The 18,068-nt window shown below is 42.9% G+C and overlaps 1 protein-coding gene across 1 annotated transcript in view; it reads left to right on the top strand.

The window, feature by feature from the left end:
* The window catches only part of LOC106607295 (signal transducer and activator of transcription 5B), a 96,100-nt gene that overhangs the window by 45,283 nt on the left and 32,749 nt on the right, over positions 1 to 18,068 (top strand). Inside the window, exon 2 of the mRNA XM_045720583.1 lies at positions 17,077 to 17,138. The gene's annotated coding sequence lies outside the window, so the exon portion shown is untranslated. The remainder of the gene's footprint in view (positions 1 to 17,076; positions 17,139 to 18,068) is intronic.

Raw genomic sequence — 18,068 nt, forward strand, 5'->3', positions numbered from 1 at the left:
ACAAATCTTCATCGTAAAGGGTTTAAACACTGTTTCCCATGCTTGTTCAATGAACCATAAACAATTAATGAACATGCACCTGTGGAACGGTCGTCGAGACACTAACATCTTACATACGGTAGGCAATTAAGGTTACAGTTTTGAAAACTTAGGACACTAAAGAGGCCTTTCTACTGACTCTGAAAAACACCAAAAGAAAGATGCCCAGGGTCCCTGCTCATCTGCGTGAACGTGCCTTCGGCATGCTGCAAGGAGGCATGAGGACTGCGGATGTGGCCATGGCAATAAATTGCAATGTCCGTACTGTGAGACGCCTAAGACAGCGCTACAGGGAGACAGGACGGACAGCTGATCGTCCTTGCAGTGGCAGACCATGTGTAACAACACCTGCACAGGATCGGTACATCCGAACATCACACCTGCGGGACAGGTACAGGATGGCAACAACAACTGCCCGAGTTACACCAGGAACACACAATCCCTCCATCAGTGCTCAGACTGTCCGCAATAGGCTGAGAGAGGCTGGACTAAGGGCTTGTAGGCCTGTTGTAAGGCAGGTCCTCACCAGACATCACCGGCAACAATGTCGCCTTTGGGCACAAACCCACCATCGCTGGACCAGACAGGACTGGCAAAAAGTGCTCTTCACTGGCGAGTCGTGGTTTTGTCTCACCAGGGGTGATGGTCGGAGTCGCGTTTATCGTTGAAGAAATGAGCGTTACACTGAGGCCTGTACTCTGGAGCAGGATCGATTTGGAGGTGGAGGGTCCGTCATGGTCTGGGGTGGTGTGTCACAGCATCATCGGACTGAGCTTGTTCTTATTGCAGGCAATCTCAACGCTGTGCGTTACAGGGAAGACATCCTCCTCCCTCATGTGGTACCCTTCCTGCAGGCTCATCCTGACATGACCCTCCAGCATGACAATGCCACCAGCCATACTGCTCATTCTGTGCGTGATTTCCTGCAAGACAGGAGTGTCAGTGTTCTGCCATGGCCAGCGAAGAGTCTGGATCTCAATCCCATTGAGCACGTCTGGGACCTGTTGGATCGGAGGGTGAGGGCTAGGGCCATTCCCCCCCAGAAATGTCCGGGAACTTGCAGGTGCCTTGGTGGAAGAGTGGGCTATCATCTCACAGCAAGAACTGGCAAATCTGGTGCAGTCCATGAGGTGGAGATGCACTGCAGTACTTAATGCAGCTGGTGGCCACACCAGATACTGACTGTTACTTTTGATTTTGACTTTGTTCAGGGACACATTATTCAATTTCTGTTAGTCACATGTCTGTGGAACTTGTTCCGTGTATGTCTCAGTTGTTGAATCATAAGTTCATACAAATATTTACACATGTTAAGTTTGCTGAAAATAAATGCAGTTGACAGTGAGAGGACGTTTCTTTTTTTGCTGAGTTTATGTTTCTCATGCCAATAAAGCCCTTTGAATTGAATTGAGTGGGGGAGGAGAAAGAGAGTGGGGGGAGTGGACGAGGTGAGAAAGACTGAGAGAGGGAGAAGAGAGAGAATTGAATTGAGTGGGGAGAAAGAGAGAGAGTGAGTGGGGGAGGTGAGGGGTTGACACAGCCAGTCGCAGTGCAGAGGCAGGCAGGGAGGGCAGTGTTGTCGCAGTACTACAGCTTGTTTGATGTTCATGAAGATTTGCCTAACAGCCTGCCAGCCTGTGTCGTATGTGCAGTCAGTCCAGACAGTTAATTTGATCACCCTGTTGTTGCAGAACATTTTAATGCAAACTTGTTCAAGGTTTAAAAAGGCTTCTAAAGTTTTAATTCCCACTTTAAAATTACAGACTTGATTTTACCTAACTGAAATGTATCAGCCCCTACAAAAATGTTCATTATTTATAATCCACACAATAGTTTACATTTCCTGTTGCTGCAGGATTATTTTCCTGCAGTGAGACACTGGTCAAATTAAGATCCGATATCTGTATACCATTTATCTTTAGGAGTTCCCCCTATTGCTGCTCTTTTGACCCTTTGATCCTCGTCTACACAGCTGATGCCCCCTGGACTGTTTCAATAGCACGGTACCTCATTTTGTTTACCTGTCGGCCCCAGCCTCGAACTCAGGTCCTGTATGTACCTAATTGACCCGCTCTGCCCATTCATCGCCATTTACCCATTGTTGTCTTAGCTCTCCTGATCAACACCTGTGATTGCTTTATGCCTCTCTCTAATGTCAATATGCCTTATCGACTGCTGTCTTGGCTAGTTCTTATTGTTTTATTTCACTGTAGAGCCCTCAGTCCCGCTCAACATGCCTTAGATAGTTATTTTGTCCCACCCCACACACATGTGGGGTGGGACCGAAACCTCTCTCATCATCACTCAACGCCTAGTTTTACCGCCACTGTACTCACATCCTACCATACCATTGTATGTACATTATGCCCTGAATCTATTCTACCACGCCCAGAAATCTGCTCCTTTTATTCTCTATCCCCAACGCACTAGACAACCAGTTCTTATTGCCTTTAGCCGTACCCTTATACTACTCCTCCTCTGTTCCTCTGGTGATGTAGAGGTTAACCCAGGCCCTGTAGCCCCCAGTTCCACTCCTATTCCCCAGGCGCTCTCATTTGTTGACTTCTGTAACTGTAAAAGCCTTGGTTTCATGCATGTTAACATCAGAAGCCTCCTCCCTAAGTTTGTTTTATTCACTGCTTTTGCACACTACGCCAACCCTGATTTAGGAAGGCCACCAAAAATTCTGAAATGTTCATCCCCAACTACAACATTTTCCGCCAAGATAGAACTGCCAAAGGGGGTGGAGTTTCAATCTACTGCAGAGATCTGTCATATTATCCAGGTCTGTGCCCAAACAGTTTGAGCTTCTACCGTTAAAAGTCCACCTTTCCAGAAATAAATCTCTCACTGTTGCCGCTTGTTATAGACCCCCCTCAGTCCCCAGCTGTGCTCTGGACACCATATGTGAATTAATTGCCCCCCATTTATCTTCAGAGTTTGTACTGTTAGGTGACCTAAACTGGGATATGCTTAACACCCCGGCCATCCTACAATCTAAGCTAGATGCCCAAAATCTCACACAAATTATCAAGGAACATACCAGGTACAACCCTAAATTCATAAACACGGGCACCCTCATATATATCATCCTGACCAACCTGCCCTCGAAATATACCTCTGCTGTCTTCAACCAGGATCTCAGCGATCACTGCCTCATTGCCTGCATCCGTAATGGGTCCGCAGTCAAACGACCACCCCTCATCACTGTCAAACACTCCCTAAAACACTTCAGCAAGCAGGCCTTTCTAATCGACCTGGCCCGGGTATCCTGGAAGGATATTGACCTCATTCCGTCAGTAGAGGATGCCTGGTCATTCTTTAAAAGTGCTTTCCTCACCATCTTAAATAAGCATGCCCCATTTAAAATAATGTAGAACTAAGAACAGATATACAGTGGGGTAAAAAAGTATTTGATACCCTGCTGATTTTGTACGTTTGCCCACTGACAAAGAAAGGATCAGTGTATAATTTTAATGGTAGGTTTATTTGAACAGTGAGAGACAGAATAACAACAAAACTATCCTGAAAAACGCATGTCAGAAATGTTATAAATTGATTTGCATTTTAATGAGGGAAATAAGTATTTGACCCCCTCTCAATCAGAAAGATTTCTGGCTCCCAGGTGTCTTTTATACAGGTAACGAGCTGAGATTCAGAGCACACTCTTAAAGGGAGTGCTCCTAACCGCAGCTTGTTACCTGTAAAAAAGACACCTGTCCACAGAAGCAATGAAAGAACCAAAAGAACTGTCAATCTCCCTCGGCCTGGGGCTCCATGCAAGATCTCACCTCGTGGAGTTGCAATGATCATGAACGGTGAGGAATCAGCCCAGAACTACACGGGAGGATCTTGTCAATGATCTCAAGGCAGCTCGGACCATAGTCACCAAGAAAACAATTGGTAACACACTACGCCGTGAAGGACTGAAATCCTGCAGCGCCCGCAAGGTCCCCCTGCTCAAGAAAGCACATATACATGCCCGTATGAAGTTTGCCAATGAACATCTGAATGATTCAGAGGACAACTGGGTGATAGTGTTATGGTCAGATGAGACCAAAATTGAGCTCTTTGGCATCAACTCAACTCGCCGTGTTTGGAGGAGGAGGAATGCTGCCGATGACCCCAAGAACACCATCTCCACCATCAAACATGGAGGTGGAAACATTATGCTTTGGGGGTGTTTTTCTGCTAAGGGGACAGGACAACTTCACCGCATCAAAGGGACGATGGATGGGGCCATGTACCGTCAAATCTTGGGTGAGAACCTCCTTCCCTCAGCCAGGGCATTGAAAATGGGTTGTGGATGGGTATTCCAGCATGACATTGACCCAAAACACATGGCCAAGGCAACAAAGGAGTGGCTCAAGAAGAAGCACATTAAGGTCCTGGAGTGGCCTAGCCAGTCTCCACACCTTAATCCCATAGAAAATCTGTGGAGGGAGCTGAAGGTTCGAGTTGCCAAACGTCAGCCTCGAAACCTTAATGACTTGGAGAAGATCTGCAAAGAGGAGTGGGACAAAATCCCTCCTGAGATGTGTGCAAACCCGGTGGCCAACTACAACTACAACTACTCTGGACCCCTACATATCAGCTGGGCTAGACAATCTGGACCCTCTTTCTAAAATGATCCGCCGCAATTGTTGCAACCCTTATTACTAGCCTGTTGAACCTCTCTTTCGTATCATCTGAGATCCCTAAAGATTGGAAAGCTGACGTGGTCATCCCCCTCTTCGAAGAGGAAGACACTCTAGACCAAACTGTTACAGACCTACATCTATCCTACCCTGCTTTTCTTTTTTTCCAATTTAAAGTTTTATTAAGTTCTTGTTTTTCAATCAACCAACAAGACACATTCCACATTCACAGATGTGACAGACTTAAAAAAAAAAGACTAATAAAAATATATATATACACACACACACACATACATACACACAAAGAATAATTATTAAAAAAGAAAAAAGAAATGTATATATAAAACTTGCAGCAGCGCTATCCAGGTTCTTATTAGCTATTTCCAGCCTTAGCTGAGATGACGAGCAAATAATTATTTTTTAGATTTTACAGCACCTTACACAATATGTGTCATAGTCCGTGTATGTAGGTGGCAGGGAAGTCAGGCGCAGGAGAAAACAGAGTGGTTGAAAAAATTGAGTATTTATTTCCAAAACTAACTCCAAAACCCACGTAGAAAAATAATCCGGGTAAACAATAACCCGTCGCACACCGATACATAAACAACACGTACATAACATAACAAACAATCACCGACAGAGAAATGAGGGGAAGCAGAGGGTTAAATACACCACATATAATTCCTGGGATATGAAACAGGTGTGTAAAGAGACCAGACAAAACCAATGGAAAATTAAAAACTGATCAATGGTGGCTAGAAGACCGGTGACGTCGATCGCCGAACACCACCCGAACAAGGAGGGGCATCAACTTCGGTAGAAGTCGTGACAACATGTATCTGCTCATTTCCCTAATCACCCCATTCACTCTGTCCAATTTTAAATATAGTTGAGTAGTGGAGACCAGAGTCTATCAAACTTGGGCTGTCTCTTGCGAAGGTCATAAGTGAGCTTTTCAAGAGGGAGAAAGTCAACAATCTGGTCAATCCACATTTTAAATGTAGGAGAAGTATTAAAGGCCCACAATAGAAGAATACATTTCTTAGCAAAGTATGTAATAGTCATGAACACATTTTCTGTCAGGCTCAAGAACAAAGTCCTGCTGGGCATTAAGAAGATAGATACACGGGGTCATATCAAACTGTACATCTAGTATTTTCTGTGAATCAGTATGTATGCTATACAACTCTCCTTCCGTGGCCTCCAACTGCTCTTAAATGCAAGTAAAACTAAATGCATGCTCTTCAACCGATCGCTGACCGCACCCGCCGCCCGTCCAGCATCACTACTCTGGACGGTTCTGACTTAGAATATGTGGACAACTACAAATACCTAGGTATCTGATAGACTGTACACTCTCCTTCCAGACTCACATTAAGCATCTCTAATCCAAAATGAAATCTAGAATCGGCTTCCTATTTCGCAACAAAACATCCTTCACTCATGCTGCCAAACATACCCTCGTAAAACTGGCTATCCTACCGATCCTTGACTTTAGCGATGCCATTTACAAAATAGCATCCAACACTCTACTCAGCAAATTGGATGTTGTCTATCACAGTGCCATTCGTTTTGTCACCAAAGCCCCATATACTACCTACCACTGCGACCTGTATGCTCTCGTTGGCTGGCCCTCGCTTCATATTCGTCGCCAAACCCACTGGCTCCAGGTCATCTATAAGTCTTTGCTAGGTAAAGCCCCACCTTATCTCAGCTCACTGGTCACCATAGCAGAACCCACCCGCACACGTTCCAGCAGGTATATTTCACTGGTCATCCCCCAAGGCTGCCTTTCCTTCCAGTTCTCTGCTGCCAATGACTGGAACGAATTGCAAAAATCACTGAATCTGGAGTCTTATATCTCCCTCACTAACTTTAAGCATCAGCTGTCAGAGCAGCTTACCGATCATTGCACCTGTACACAGCCCATCTGTAAATAGCCCACCCAACTACCTCATCCCCATATTGTTATATATTTTTTTTGCTCCTTTGCACCCCAGTATCTCTACTTGCACATTCATCTTCTGCACATCTGTCACTCCAGTGTTAATTGCTAAATTGTAATTATTTCGCCACTGTGGCCTATTTATTGCCTTACCTCCCTAATCTTACTACATTTGCACACACTGTATATAGATTTTTCTATTGTGTTATTGACTGTACATTTGTTTATCCCATGCGTGTTGTTTGTGTCGCACTGCTTTGCTTTATCTTGGCCAGGTCGCATTTGTAAATGAGAACTTGTTCTCAACTAGCCTACCTGGTTAAATAAAGGTGAAATAAAAAAATTAAAATAAAAACTCTCTCTCTATACCTGGCCTTTGTACAGTGCTGAGTTGTCACAGGCATTCCCCTGTCTCTGTATAACCTTAAATATCAGTGTCATGCATCTGACTTAAAGGTAATGCTGCAATCAGTTTGCATTTTAAATATGCTAATGGAGAAGTATTCATTTACATTTTTTGTACTGTAGTAGGGTTGATTTAGGTTGGAGAACCTGGATATTTGAGGTAAATCATTGATGTGTCTTCTGCTTTCTGTAGTAGAGTAAATGTGCTTCTATTTGCAGTCACATGAATCACTTGAATTTATAATGTTCTATGTCAACATATCTTAAAATGACAAGTCCACCATTGGTTGATTTGTGTGTTGTTTAGTTCGGTAGTAGGTGTCATCACGAACTAACAAGCTGTGAGTTTCACATGGTTGGTGGTACGGCAGATTGCCATATAAGTACCTAACAGGAAGTACTTGTGTAAATGAAATGCTGTTTCTCCTAAGAGGAAATAGTGGGTGACATAGACTTCTTGTAAAAAGAGACCCAACACTTGCTTTAATTTTCATTCTGTTCAATGTGTATCATGATTTGAGATATTTATAGATTTACTGGAGATCTTGCTCGACATCCTGGAGTTGCAATTTGGAGATACACACACACACACACACACAGAGAGAGAGAGAGACAAACTAACCTTGTGGGGACACACAATTCAGTCCCATTCAAAATCATATTTTCCCTAACCCCAATTCCTAAACCTAACCCATACCCTAACCCTAACCCAAAAACCTAACCTTAACCCAAACCCTAACCCTAAAGCTAACCCTAAACCTAATTCTAACCCTAACACTAATTCTAACCTTAACCCTAAACCCCTTAGAAATAGCACATTTTTGTTAATTTACTATTCTTGTGGGGACTTCTGGTATAGTTAAAACACACACACACACACACACACACACACACACACACACACACACACACACACACACACACACACACACACACACCCAGAGTGTCCAGTGTAGAGAGTGGAGTAGAGCGACCTCTCAAGGTTAAGGACTGATTCTTAATTGTAGCCTAGACTTACGCTCTCTCTCTTAACTTCTATGGGCTAGGTCCCACCTGCGGGACACAGCCAGTGAAATATCAGGGCGGCAAATTCAAAAACAACAAAATGTCATAATTCAACTTTCTCAAACATACAACTATTTTACACCATTTTAAAGATACACTTCTCCTTGATGTAACCACATTGTCCGATTTCAAAAAGGCTTTACAGCGAAAGCAAAACATTAGATTATGTTAGGAGAGTACATAGATAAAATTATCACACAGCCATTTTCCAAGCAAGGACATGTGTCAATAAAACCCAAAACACAGCTAAATGAAGCACTAACCTTTGACGATCTTCATCAGATGACACTCCTAGGACATTATGTTACACAATACATGTATGCTTTGTTCGATAAAGTTCATATTTATATCCAAAAACAACATTTTACATTGGCGCGTGATGTTCAGAAAATGTATTCCCACCAAAACGTCCGGTGAATGTACACATCAATTTAGAAAAATCTCATCATAAATGTTGACAAAATATATAACAATTATTTAAAGAATTATAGATAGACTACCCCTGGATGCAACCGCTGTGTCAGATTTTAAAATAGCTTTACGAGAAAGCACATTTTTCAATATTCTGAGTACATAGCTCAGCCATCACGGTGAGCTATTTAGACACCCGCCAAGTTCGGGGCAACCTAAACTCAGAATTAGTATTAGAAATATTCTCTTACCTTTGCTGATCTTTGTCAGAATGCACTCCCAGGACTGCTACTTCCACAAGAAATTTTGTTTTTGTTCGAAATAAACCATATTTATGTACAAATACCTCCGTTTTGTTCATGCGTACAGATCACTTATCCAAAGGCATAACGCACGAGCGCGGAACGAGAGACGAAAAGTCAAAATGTTCCATTACCGTACTTAGAAGCATGTCAAACGCTGTTTAAAATCAATCTTTATGGTATTTTTAACGTAAAATTGCGATACTATTCCAACCGGACAATAGCATATTCATTCAAGAAGAAAAAGAAGGAATGGCGTGCTCGCGTGACTGCGCATATCCAATCCCTTTGTTGCCAGGCAGACCACTCAATAACTGAGCTCCTATTATCTGCCCAGTGACAGGAGATGCTCAAACCAGGTGATGCTCAAACCACTTTCTGAAGGCTTTAGACAGCCAATGGAAGCCTTAGGAAGTGCAACGTCACCCCACAGACACTGTAGCTTCGATAGAGAATCAAAAGAAGAACTACAATTCTCAGATTTTCCACTTCCTGCTTGGATTTTTCTCAGGTTTCTGCCTGCCATATGAGTTCTGTTATACTCACAGACACCATTCAAACAGTTTTAGAAACTTCAGAGTGTTTCATATCCAAATCTACTAATAATATGCATATTCTAGTTTCTGGGCCAGAGTAGTAACCAGTTTAAATTGGGTATGTTTTTCATCCGGACGTGAAAATACTGCCCCCTAGCCCAGACAAGTTAATAATACTATCACTACAGGGTTGTAGAGAGACACAGTAACACACTGCTGTAGACTGTAGAGGATAATAGGCCAACCCACTGTGGTTCTATCACCTGTGGTGGTGGTAGAGGGCCAATCACAACGAACCAGAGGGACACAGTGGTTCCAGTGGAGTCACTGAGACTGAGCTCGGGAGAGTGATGGTTGATGCTTCACACTGTGTGCTTTCCTCTCCTTTTCTTACTGACAGTATTCAAGACACACAGTGTCTGCCATCAAAGAAAAGGAAATGTGTGTAATCCCGTTGTCTGTCAAATACAGATGATGTTTTCTGCCCTTTGCTGACTCCCTGATGGTCACTTGTACTCAGTGAGACTTTTTCCCCTCTCTTCTCCCCCGGGGCACTTTGACCCACCTGAGATGTAGCAGTTGAGTGAGAAGCCTGACTGTCTTTTTTTTCTGTATTCAATATTTTTTTTTAAAGCTCAGTCTGGCTGGCTGGCTGGCTGTTAGCGTTTAAAAATAGTAGCAGGAATTACCAGGTGCTGGTTTATCAGTGAAATGCTGTAGATTTAGAGTCAAAACAAGAGCAAGAGGATATGCTTTGTTGAGCAGTAACTGGACCATCAGCCACCATGTCTTTTAGTTTACTATCTCAGAGTTCTATTTATTTATGAATGGAGATGATTCTCTGTATGAGTGGGGGGTCACTCAGCAAATTTACAGTAAATAGGGCCAGTATTGTAACACCTTGTCTCTGCATCTGTTTCGTAAAGTAGTAAAGTAAGGGCAGATGTTTCAGCTGACTGACTGACTGACTGACTGACTGACTGACTGACTGACTGACTGACTGACTGACTGCTCTCTGTTCTCATTCTCTGTTGGCTTTGAACAGGAAATATTTTTTTCTAATCCAGCTGCCTTGACTTCCTAATTCACTGTGAATTGATTTCCTCTGTAGCAATCACTGGGAGAACAGCTTGGAATATCACAAACAGAAAGGACATGATCTCCTCGTATAGGAACTAGATGCCAAAGAGCTGTAAAACAAACATGGACCTGGGGGCACTTCTTTCCCCCTCCAAGTCTCCTAGGTTCTTCTATCCAAAGTATTTCTCAGGTACAAATGTCTGGTTCCTGGACATGTTTTACACAATTAACAGTATGAAAGTCAACTCTCTATGTGCTTACTCTCAGCTCTACCATATAGTACACTGACATTCCAACACACAAACCCAACCAAGGTTGGCGGTACTCTTAGTTGTGAAGGACCACATCCAGCTGGGTGGAGGCCCTTCTTTGGACACTGTGTTAACAAACCTCCAAACGAGCTTCAACGCCATACAACACTCCTTCGTGGCCTCCAACTGCTCTTAAATGCTATTAAAACAAAATGCATGCTCTTCAACCGATCGCTGCCCGCACCCGCCCCGCCTGACTTGCATCACTACTCTGGACGGTTCTGACTTAGAATATGTGGACAACTATAAATACCTAGGTGTCTGGTTAGACTGTACACTCTCCTTCTACAATCCAAAGTTAAATCTAGAATTGGCTTCCTATTTCGCAACAAAGCCTCCTTCACTCATGCTGCCAAACATACCCTCGTAAAACTGACCATCCTACCGATCCTTGACTTTGGCGATGTCATTTACAAAATAGCCTCCAACCCTCTACTCAGCAAATTGGTTGCAGTCTATCACAGTGCCATTCGTTTTGTCACCAAAGCCCCATATACTACCCACCACTGTGACCTGTATGCTCTCGTTGGCTGGCCCTTGCTTCATATTCGTCGCCAAACCCACTGGCTCCAGGTCATCTATACGTCTTTGCTAGGTAAAACTCTGCATTATCTCAGCTCACTGGTCACCATAGCAACAATAAGTCACTCTGGATAAGAGTGTCTGCTTAATGACGTAAATGTAAATGTAAATGCAACACCCACCCGTAGCACACGCTCCAGCAGGTATATTTCACTGGTCATCCCCAAAGCCAACACCTCTTTGGCTGCCTTTCCTTCCAGTTCTCTGCTGCCAATGACTGGAACAAATTGCAAAAATCACTGAAGTTGGATGTTGGAAAAAAGTTTTTGATAGCTTACTGATTTTGTAAGTTTGCCCACTGACAAAGAAATGATCAGTCTATAATTTTAATGGTAGGTTTATTTTGACAGTGAGAGACAGAATAACAACAAAACAATCCAGAAAAACGCATTTCAAAAATTTGATAAATTGATTTGCATTTTAATGAGGGAAATAAGTATTTGACCCCCTCTCAATCAGAAAGATTTCTGGCTCCCAGGTGTCTTTTATACAGGTAAAGAGCTGAGATTAGGAGCACACTCTTAAAGGGAGTGCTCCTAATCTCAGTTTGTTACCTGTATAAAAGACACCTGTCCACAGAAGCAATCAATCAGATTCCAAACTCTCCACCATGGCCAAGACCAAAGAGCTCTCCAAGGATGTCAGGGACAAGATTGTAGACCTACACAAGGCTGGAATGGGCTACAAGACCATCGCCAAGCAGATTGGTGAGAAGGTGACAAATCCCTCCTGAGATGTGTGCAAACCCGGTGGCCAACTACAAGAAACATCTGACCTCTGTGATTGCCAACAAGGGTTTTGCCACCAAGTACTAAGTCATGTTTTGCAGAGGGGTCAAATACTTATTTCCCTCATTTAAAATGCAAATCAATTTATAACATTTTTGACATGCATTTTTCTGGATTTTTTTGTTGTTATTCTGTCTCTCACTGTTCAAATAAACCTACCATTAAAATTATAGACGGATCATTTCTTTGTCAGTGGGCAAATGTACAAAATCAGCAGGGGATTAAATACTTTTTTCCCTCACTGTATATCTCCCTCAATAACTTTAAGCATCAGCTGTCAGAGCAGCTTACCGATCGCTGCAGCTGTACACAGTCCATCTGTAAATAGCCCATCCAACCAACTACCTACCTCATCCCCATATTTATTTTAGTTTTTCTGCTCTTTTGCACACCAGTATTTCTACTTGCACATCCTCATCTGCACATATATCACTCTAGTGTAAATTGCTAAATTGTAATTACTTTGCCACTATTAGCCTATTTATTGCCTTACCTCCTTACTTTATTTGCACACACTGTATACAGATTTTTCTATTGTGTTATTGACTGTACGTTTGTTTATCCCATGTGTAAGTCTGTGTTGTTGTTTTTGTCACACTGCTTTGCTTTATCTTGGCCAGGTCGCAGTTGTAAATGAGAACTTGTTCTCAACTGGCGTACCTGGTTATATAAAGGTGAAATGAAAAAATAATTACAAAAATATTATTGCGTTTTGCTGTAGTTGCAATTGGTCTTCTTTGCTTGTCTCTGTACATATTTGTGTCTATTTTCTCAGACCACATCCATTTCTATTGCGGTCTGTGTATAATAAATCGAGTCAGAATGGCACTGGGCTAAGTGTCTGTGCGTGAGAATGATTTGGGTGAAGTAGCCAATGTCTTTTTCATCTTTAGAAGTAATAAAGATGAAACACGAGGGTTGCGGTCTGGACGGTCTGGCGGTCTTTGAAGGGAAGGCCAAGGTAAAGATGAGACAACTGAGGCGTGTACTTGACTAAAGCATAGGGCTGCTACTGCGTGTGTTTGTGTGCGTACGTGTGGATTGTGGAAGTGTGTGTGTGTGGCCCTGTGTCTGTGCTGCAGATATCTATCTGGGTTGGTCAGCCTTTGCTAACTGGACACATTGTCTGATATCAGTAGTATCTCTCAATGTGTCTATTCTGTCAGACAGTAATGTACTTTCTTGACTAACAGAGGATAATATTGTACTGTTTGAGATTAGATGGAGGTCGTTTCGGGGCCATTAGTGAGTTCACTGGGGTTGACCTATGATGCATCATCATCATGCTATCTTTCACCTCCATAACCAGTGCTTCCTATTGTCGGAGTCCTGCAGTCAAATGACCAAATCACCCTCTAGTGCCCTCATGGTTGGAATGTTATTCGTATTTTTCATAATTTAATAATTAATAAACGTTATTGGAAAAAAAATGGGTGTTTCTATGTCAAACGGTTTTGTTATATTTCAGTCTTCTGTGATGTATATAAAGTGTATTATTGGGATGCAAACTCAAGATTTAATACATTTCAACTCTATATCTGACATTGTACAGGTGTCTTCTTTTTGTAAGCCCATAACCATGTGTATGAGGTGAATACTTTTGTTTCAAAGTAGATTTGTTTAAGACTACCAGGAAACACTCTGTGTGACCCTGATTTAACCCACTACAGTTGCTCTTGATCAACGTGGTCTCAGGACAATTCGTATTATTCTGTATGTAAATCTGTGACACTCCATTTAGTATGATATGTTACGTTACGTTAGGTTATATTATGAATGGAATAGCGGTCATACAATATCATACGAATTAGTGGACGTATAGTATCACACGTCTCACCTGGTCGTACAATAGCATACAATTGGATGACACAACTTATTATACATCATCGAGGATGTGTAGTATTATACCTCTTTCTTTGAGACCAGGTGGCTTGTTGCGCCATAACAACATGAACTTGATGGAAAGACTTCCAGTCTTGTACATATTTGAGCATTATTAACTTATGGTTCCTGGACTGGTTAATTGAATCTAAAGAATGTGAAGGTACATAAGCCTGGGGGTTGAATTTTAAAGTCACTGTACATTTGACATCCTTAATATGTAATGTTTTGAGCTCATATATGATAGGTGTTGTATATACTGTATGTGTGTGTTGAACAGACCAACGGCGTAGGTTCCCTTGGTGTCACTTCTGATCTCTGTCTTACCTCTGACTGACACATGGGTCATGTGTCACAGGTGAAGAACCAGGATGTAGCTTGTTTCATGCCTCATTGACCATTTGGCTGATTTATTGCCCTTTCTGTCCTTCGCTCTCTTTTTCTCTCCTTCTCCATTTTGTCCTGTTAAATTGGAGTCATGAGACAGTCTGCCAGGGTAGTGTTGTGGTCTGAGAGCCAGGAGAAAGGAAAGGTACTTAGGTGGTGGACTGACAGGTGGTGGACTGACACAGTGCGGCTGCAGTACGTGCACAACAGAGCACAGCAGGCCTGAGTCAGCGCAGAAAGCCTGAAATAGGTTAGGGGCAGTGTAGGTTATGGTGGTCACATGTCTGTTTGTCTGTATGTTTGCAGCCTTCCTCCAACACCACGTCCGCCAGGCACTAAACACAGGACCTTGACTGATTCTAGACTAGGTTGGGATGTTGTTGGACTCAGTTGTTGTGTGTTTGTTTGGGGGAGATGGGGGTAGTGGGATGACGACTGGTGAAATCATCAGGCTGCCATTTGTAGGGAGAGAGAGGAGGAGTTAGAGGGCAGAAACAAGGAGGGAGACATGAAAGGAGAGTGTTTGACTGTGGAAGGAGATCCAGACAGAAATCAAGATAATATGTGAATGTTTTCTTTGGAGCCTCTGGACAGCAACAGCATGTGGTGCCCTGATGTTCTGCTTGTTCCTGGTCCAACCAGAGGAAAGAGTTATCTCTCTATTCAATCATGGTCTGACCCTCTGCTCCTCTCCTCCTAACCCATGCCCCTCAGTAGTCTCTGGGTATACGTGGGGCAGGACAGCTTGATATGAACTATTAGCCTACTAACTGTTGTTGGTGGCATATAAATTCAACGTGTTTGACAAGATAGACAATATGTGTGGGACAGTGGCGGTCAGTGTCGTTTAAGATGACAGAGGACGATTTTTATTTCTCATGAGCATGGCCTTATTTCTATTACAGCATATTGGATGACTGTCATACATATTCGATTCACCCAGTTTAATGTAACAGCGATAGGTTTAGGCTACTACATGATACGTGAATTTTCCCTATACCGTCATGAAGGTTGCTACAACCTAGCCTATGAATGAAGGTTTACAACGTAGGTGCACACAGGTCGAGAGAAAATGTTGAGGTGGCCGACAGTGACACATGGACAGATAGCGACACATTCAATACCGCCTTGCACACTCTTGCAAATGAGAATTTGTATTGGACAAATACTGATATGTTTATCCCCGTTTTGTTCCGTTTAAGAAATGTTTTTCAATAGAATCGGCGGAATGAATACACCCCTGATCATGCGTAACACGGTTCACATTCACCGATCAAGTGGCACTCCCGAGTGGCGCAGTGGTCTAAGACACTGCATCTCACTGCAGTACCTGGTTCGAATCCAGGCTGCATCACAGCCGGCTGTGATTGGGAGTCCCATAGGGCGGTGCACAATTGGCCCAATGTCGCCCGGGTTTGGCCGAGGTAGGCTGTCATTGTAAATAAGAATTTGTTCTTAACTGACTTGCCTAGTTAAATAAAGGTTACATTAAAAGAACAGCCACATTGTATTCCTTCTCGCATCTATGCGCTCTCCTCCTTGCTTGTGGACGTCAATGCACAACACATCAGCCCAAAAAAATCTTGCCATATCATAACTTGTACACACAGCCTACATCGTTGTCACCATATTAGCTAAAGTAACATAACTAATGCGTTAGTAACCTTGCTACAATCATGCAGTAACCTTACAGTGTACAGTCAGTAAGCAGTTACACCGGCAGGCCCTGGTGGCAATAAATTAGTAAAACCAAAAAGCTTACCTTGACTTGGAAGAGTTCCAGTGTTGGATAGTCATAGCCAGCTAGCTAACATAGCATCCCTCTGTTTGAGCAGGGTGTTTGAGTAGGCTAACTAGCTAGCTGCATTTGCTAGCTAAGTAAGTGAAACTGAAAGTGGAAAAAAATTATGAAATCTCGGTAGGCTCTCTCTCTTGCATCTCCTACATTTTGGAAGAAATTCATTTGTTCAAAACTGTTCAACTATTGTCTGTCTCTCTCTTTCTACTCTCCACATTTTATGCCCTGCAGTGCTAGCTAGCTGTATATTGTGCTTTCAGTACTAGATTAATTCTCTGATTCTTTGATTGGGTCGACAACATGTCAGTTCATGCTGCAAGAGCTCTGATAGGTTGGAGGATGCCCTCCGGAAGTTGTCATAATTACTGTGTAAGTCTTTGGAAGGGGGTGAAAGCCATGAGCCTCCTAGGTTTTGTATTGAAGTCAATGTACCCAGAGGAGGACGGAAGATAGCTATCCTCCGGCTACACCGTGGTGCTACCCTACAAGAATGCTGTTGAGGCTACTGTAGACCTTCATTGCAAAATAGTATGTTTTAATCAGTTATTTGGTGACGTGATTATTTTTAGTATAGTTTTATCTAAAAAGGATGACTTTTTTAACGTTTCACCGTTTTTGTTTTAAATGTTTCACAAGCTCCCATCCTCCTTTAAAAATTCCAAATAAAGTTAATATGTACGCTATCCACTATGATTTTTGAAATGACATTGGGGTTAAAATAAGAGGCTTTGAAAAAGCATAGAGGTGCTAAGGTTTGCGGGAGCTCTCCACCAGTGAACAGCATCATGAAATGCTTTGGTGATCAGATTTTGTCAATGTTGTGGTCCTTTTGAAAAAAAGACGACTTCCTCAGTAGCAAGCAAGGTTATACTCACTTCCTCTTTCTCTTTCTCTCTCCCTCTCTCTCAGGTTTGGGGTGCTCCTCTTCATAATATCCTGCTATTACATGGTAGCAAAGACCTGAAGACGAGGTAAGCAGTGTGACCTTCTCCTTTCAGTTTTTTACACTGTGTAGATCACTCATTGAGTCAACTGTCAATGTGTACTATATCTGCGATCCAGGGTTGTGTGTCAGTTAATGTCGTTATAAGTGGGTGGCTCACAAAAGAGTCTCAAGATTCACTTCAATGATAAAGTGTGAATGCTGAAGAAGAAAAAAAGGGAGCAACTTTCACTTCCCCTCAGATCTCATTGTGCCTCTGTGTTTGGCTGTTGTGGTAAGTACTAGAGCGAGGGGAATTATCGTAACCCTCTGGTGGAGTAGACAACTAAGGTGCTAATGGTGGGAACCCGGGCGCCTGGTAAGGTCACAGAGGCCGATGAATTTTGTCAGTCTGTCTGTCAGTAACCCACCGCTAGACAGAGTTTGTGTTGTGGTACACCGTCACAAAAAATGTGTGTGTGTGTGTGTGTGTGTGTGTGTGTGTGTGTGTGTGTGTGTGTGTGTGTGTGTGTGTGTATATAAAGTGTGCTGATGTGTGTGTGTGTGTGTGTGTGTGTGTTTGTGTGTGTGTTTGTGTGTGTGTGTGTGTGTGTGTATACAGTAGTGTGTCATTGTGTGGTTTTTGTGCCGGGGTGTGTGGTTGCGGGCATGGGGTGGTACAGACTGGCAGTCTTACACTGGTATAGAGCAGGTCAGGATAGACTGGTACAGCATTGTAGAACAAGCTCACAGCTCTTCCTGTATGGTTCCTTTTCGATCGGCTGACAGTAGTCTGCTCATAGCCACCTGCTGAGGACTGACGGAGATGACTGACGGAGATGACTGACGGAGGTCATTATGTTATATTTAAATCCACCTCCTAGCTTATGCCACTCCAGCTCAGAACGCAGTTAAACCATCTGTCATGCTCTCACAATTGTTTTTTCTTTGTTTAGCAACCTTACAGGTGTAGGATCTT

The sequence above is a fragment of the Salmo salar genome, chromosome ssa06 (genome assembly GCF_905237065.1).
Source record: "Salmo salar chromosome ssa06, Ssal_v3.1, whole genome shotgun sequence".
NCBI classification, from domain to species: Eukaryota; Metazoa; Chordata; class Actinopteri; order Salmoniformes; family Salmonidae; genus Salmo; species Salmo salar.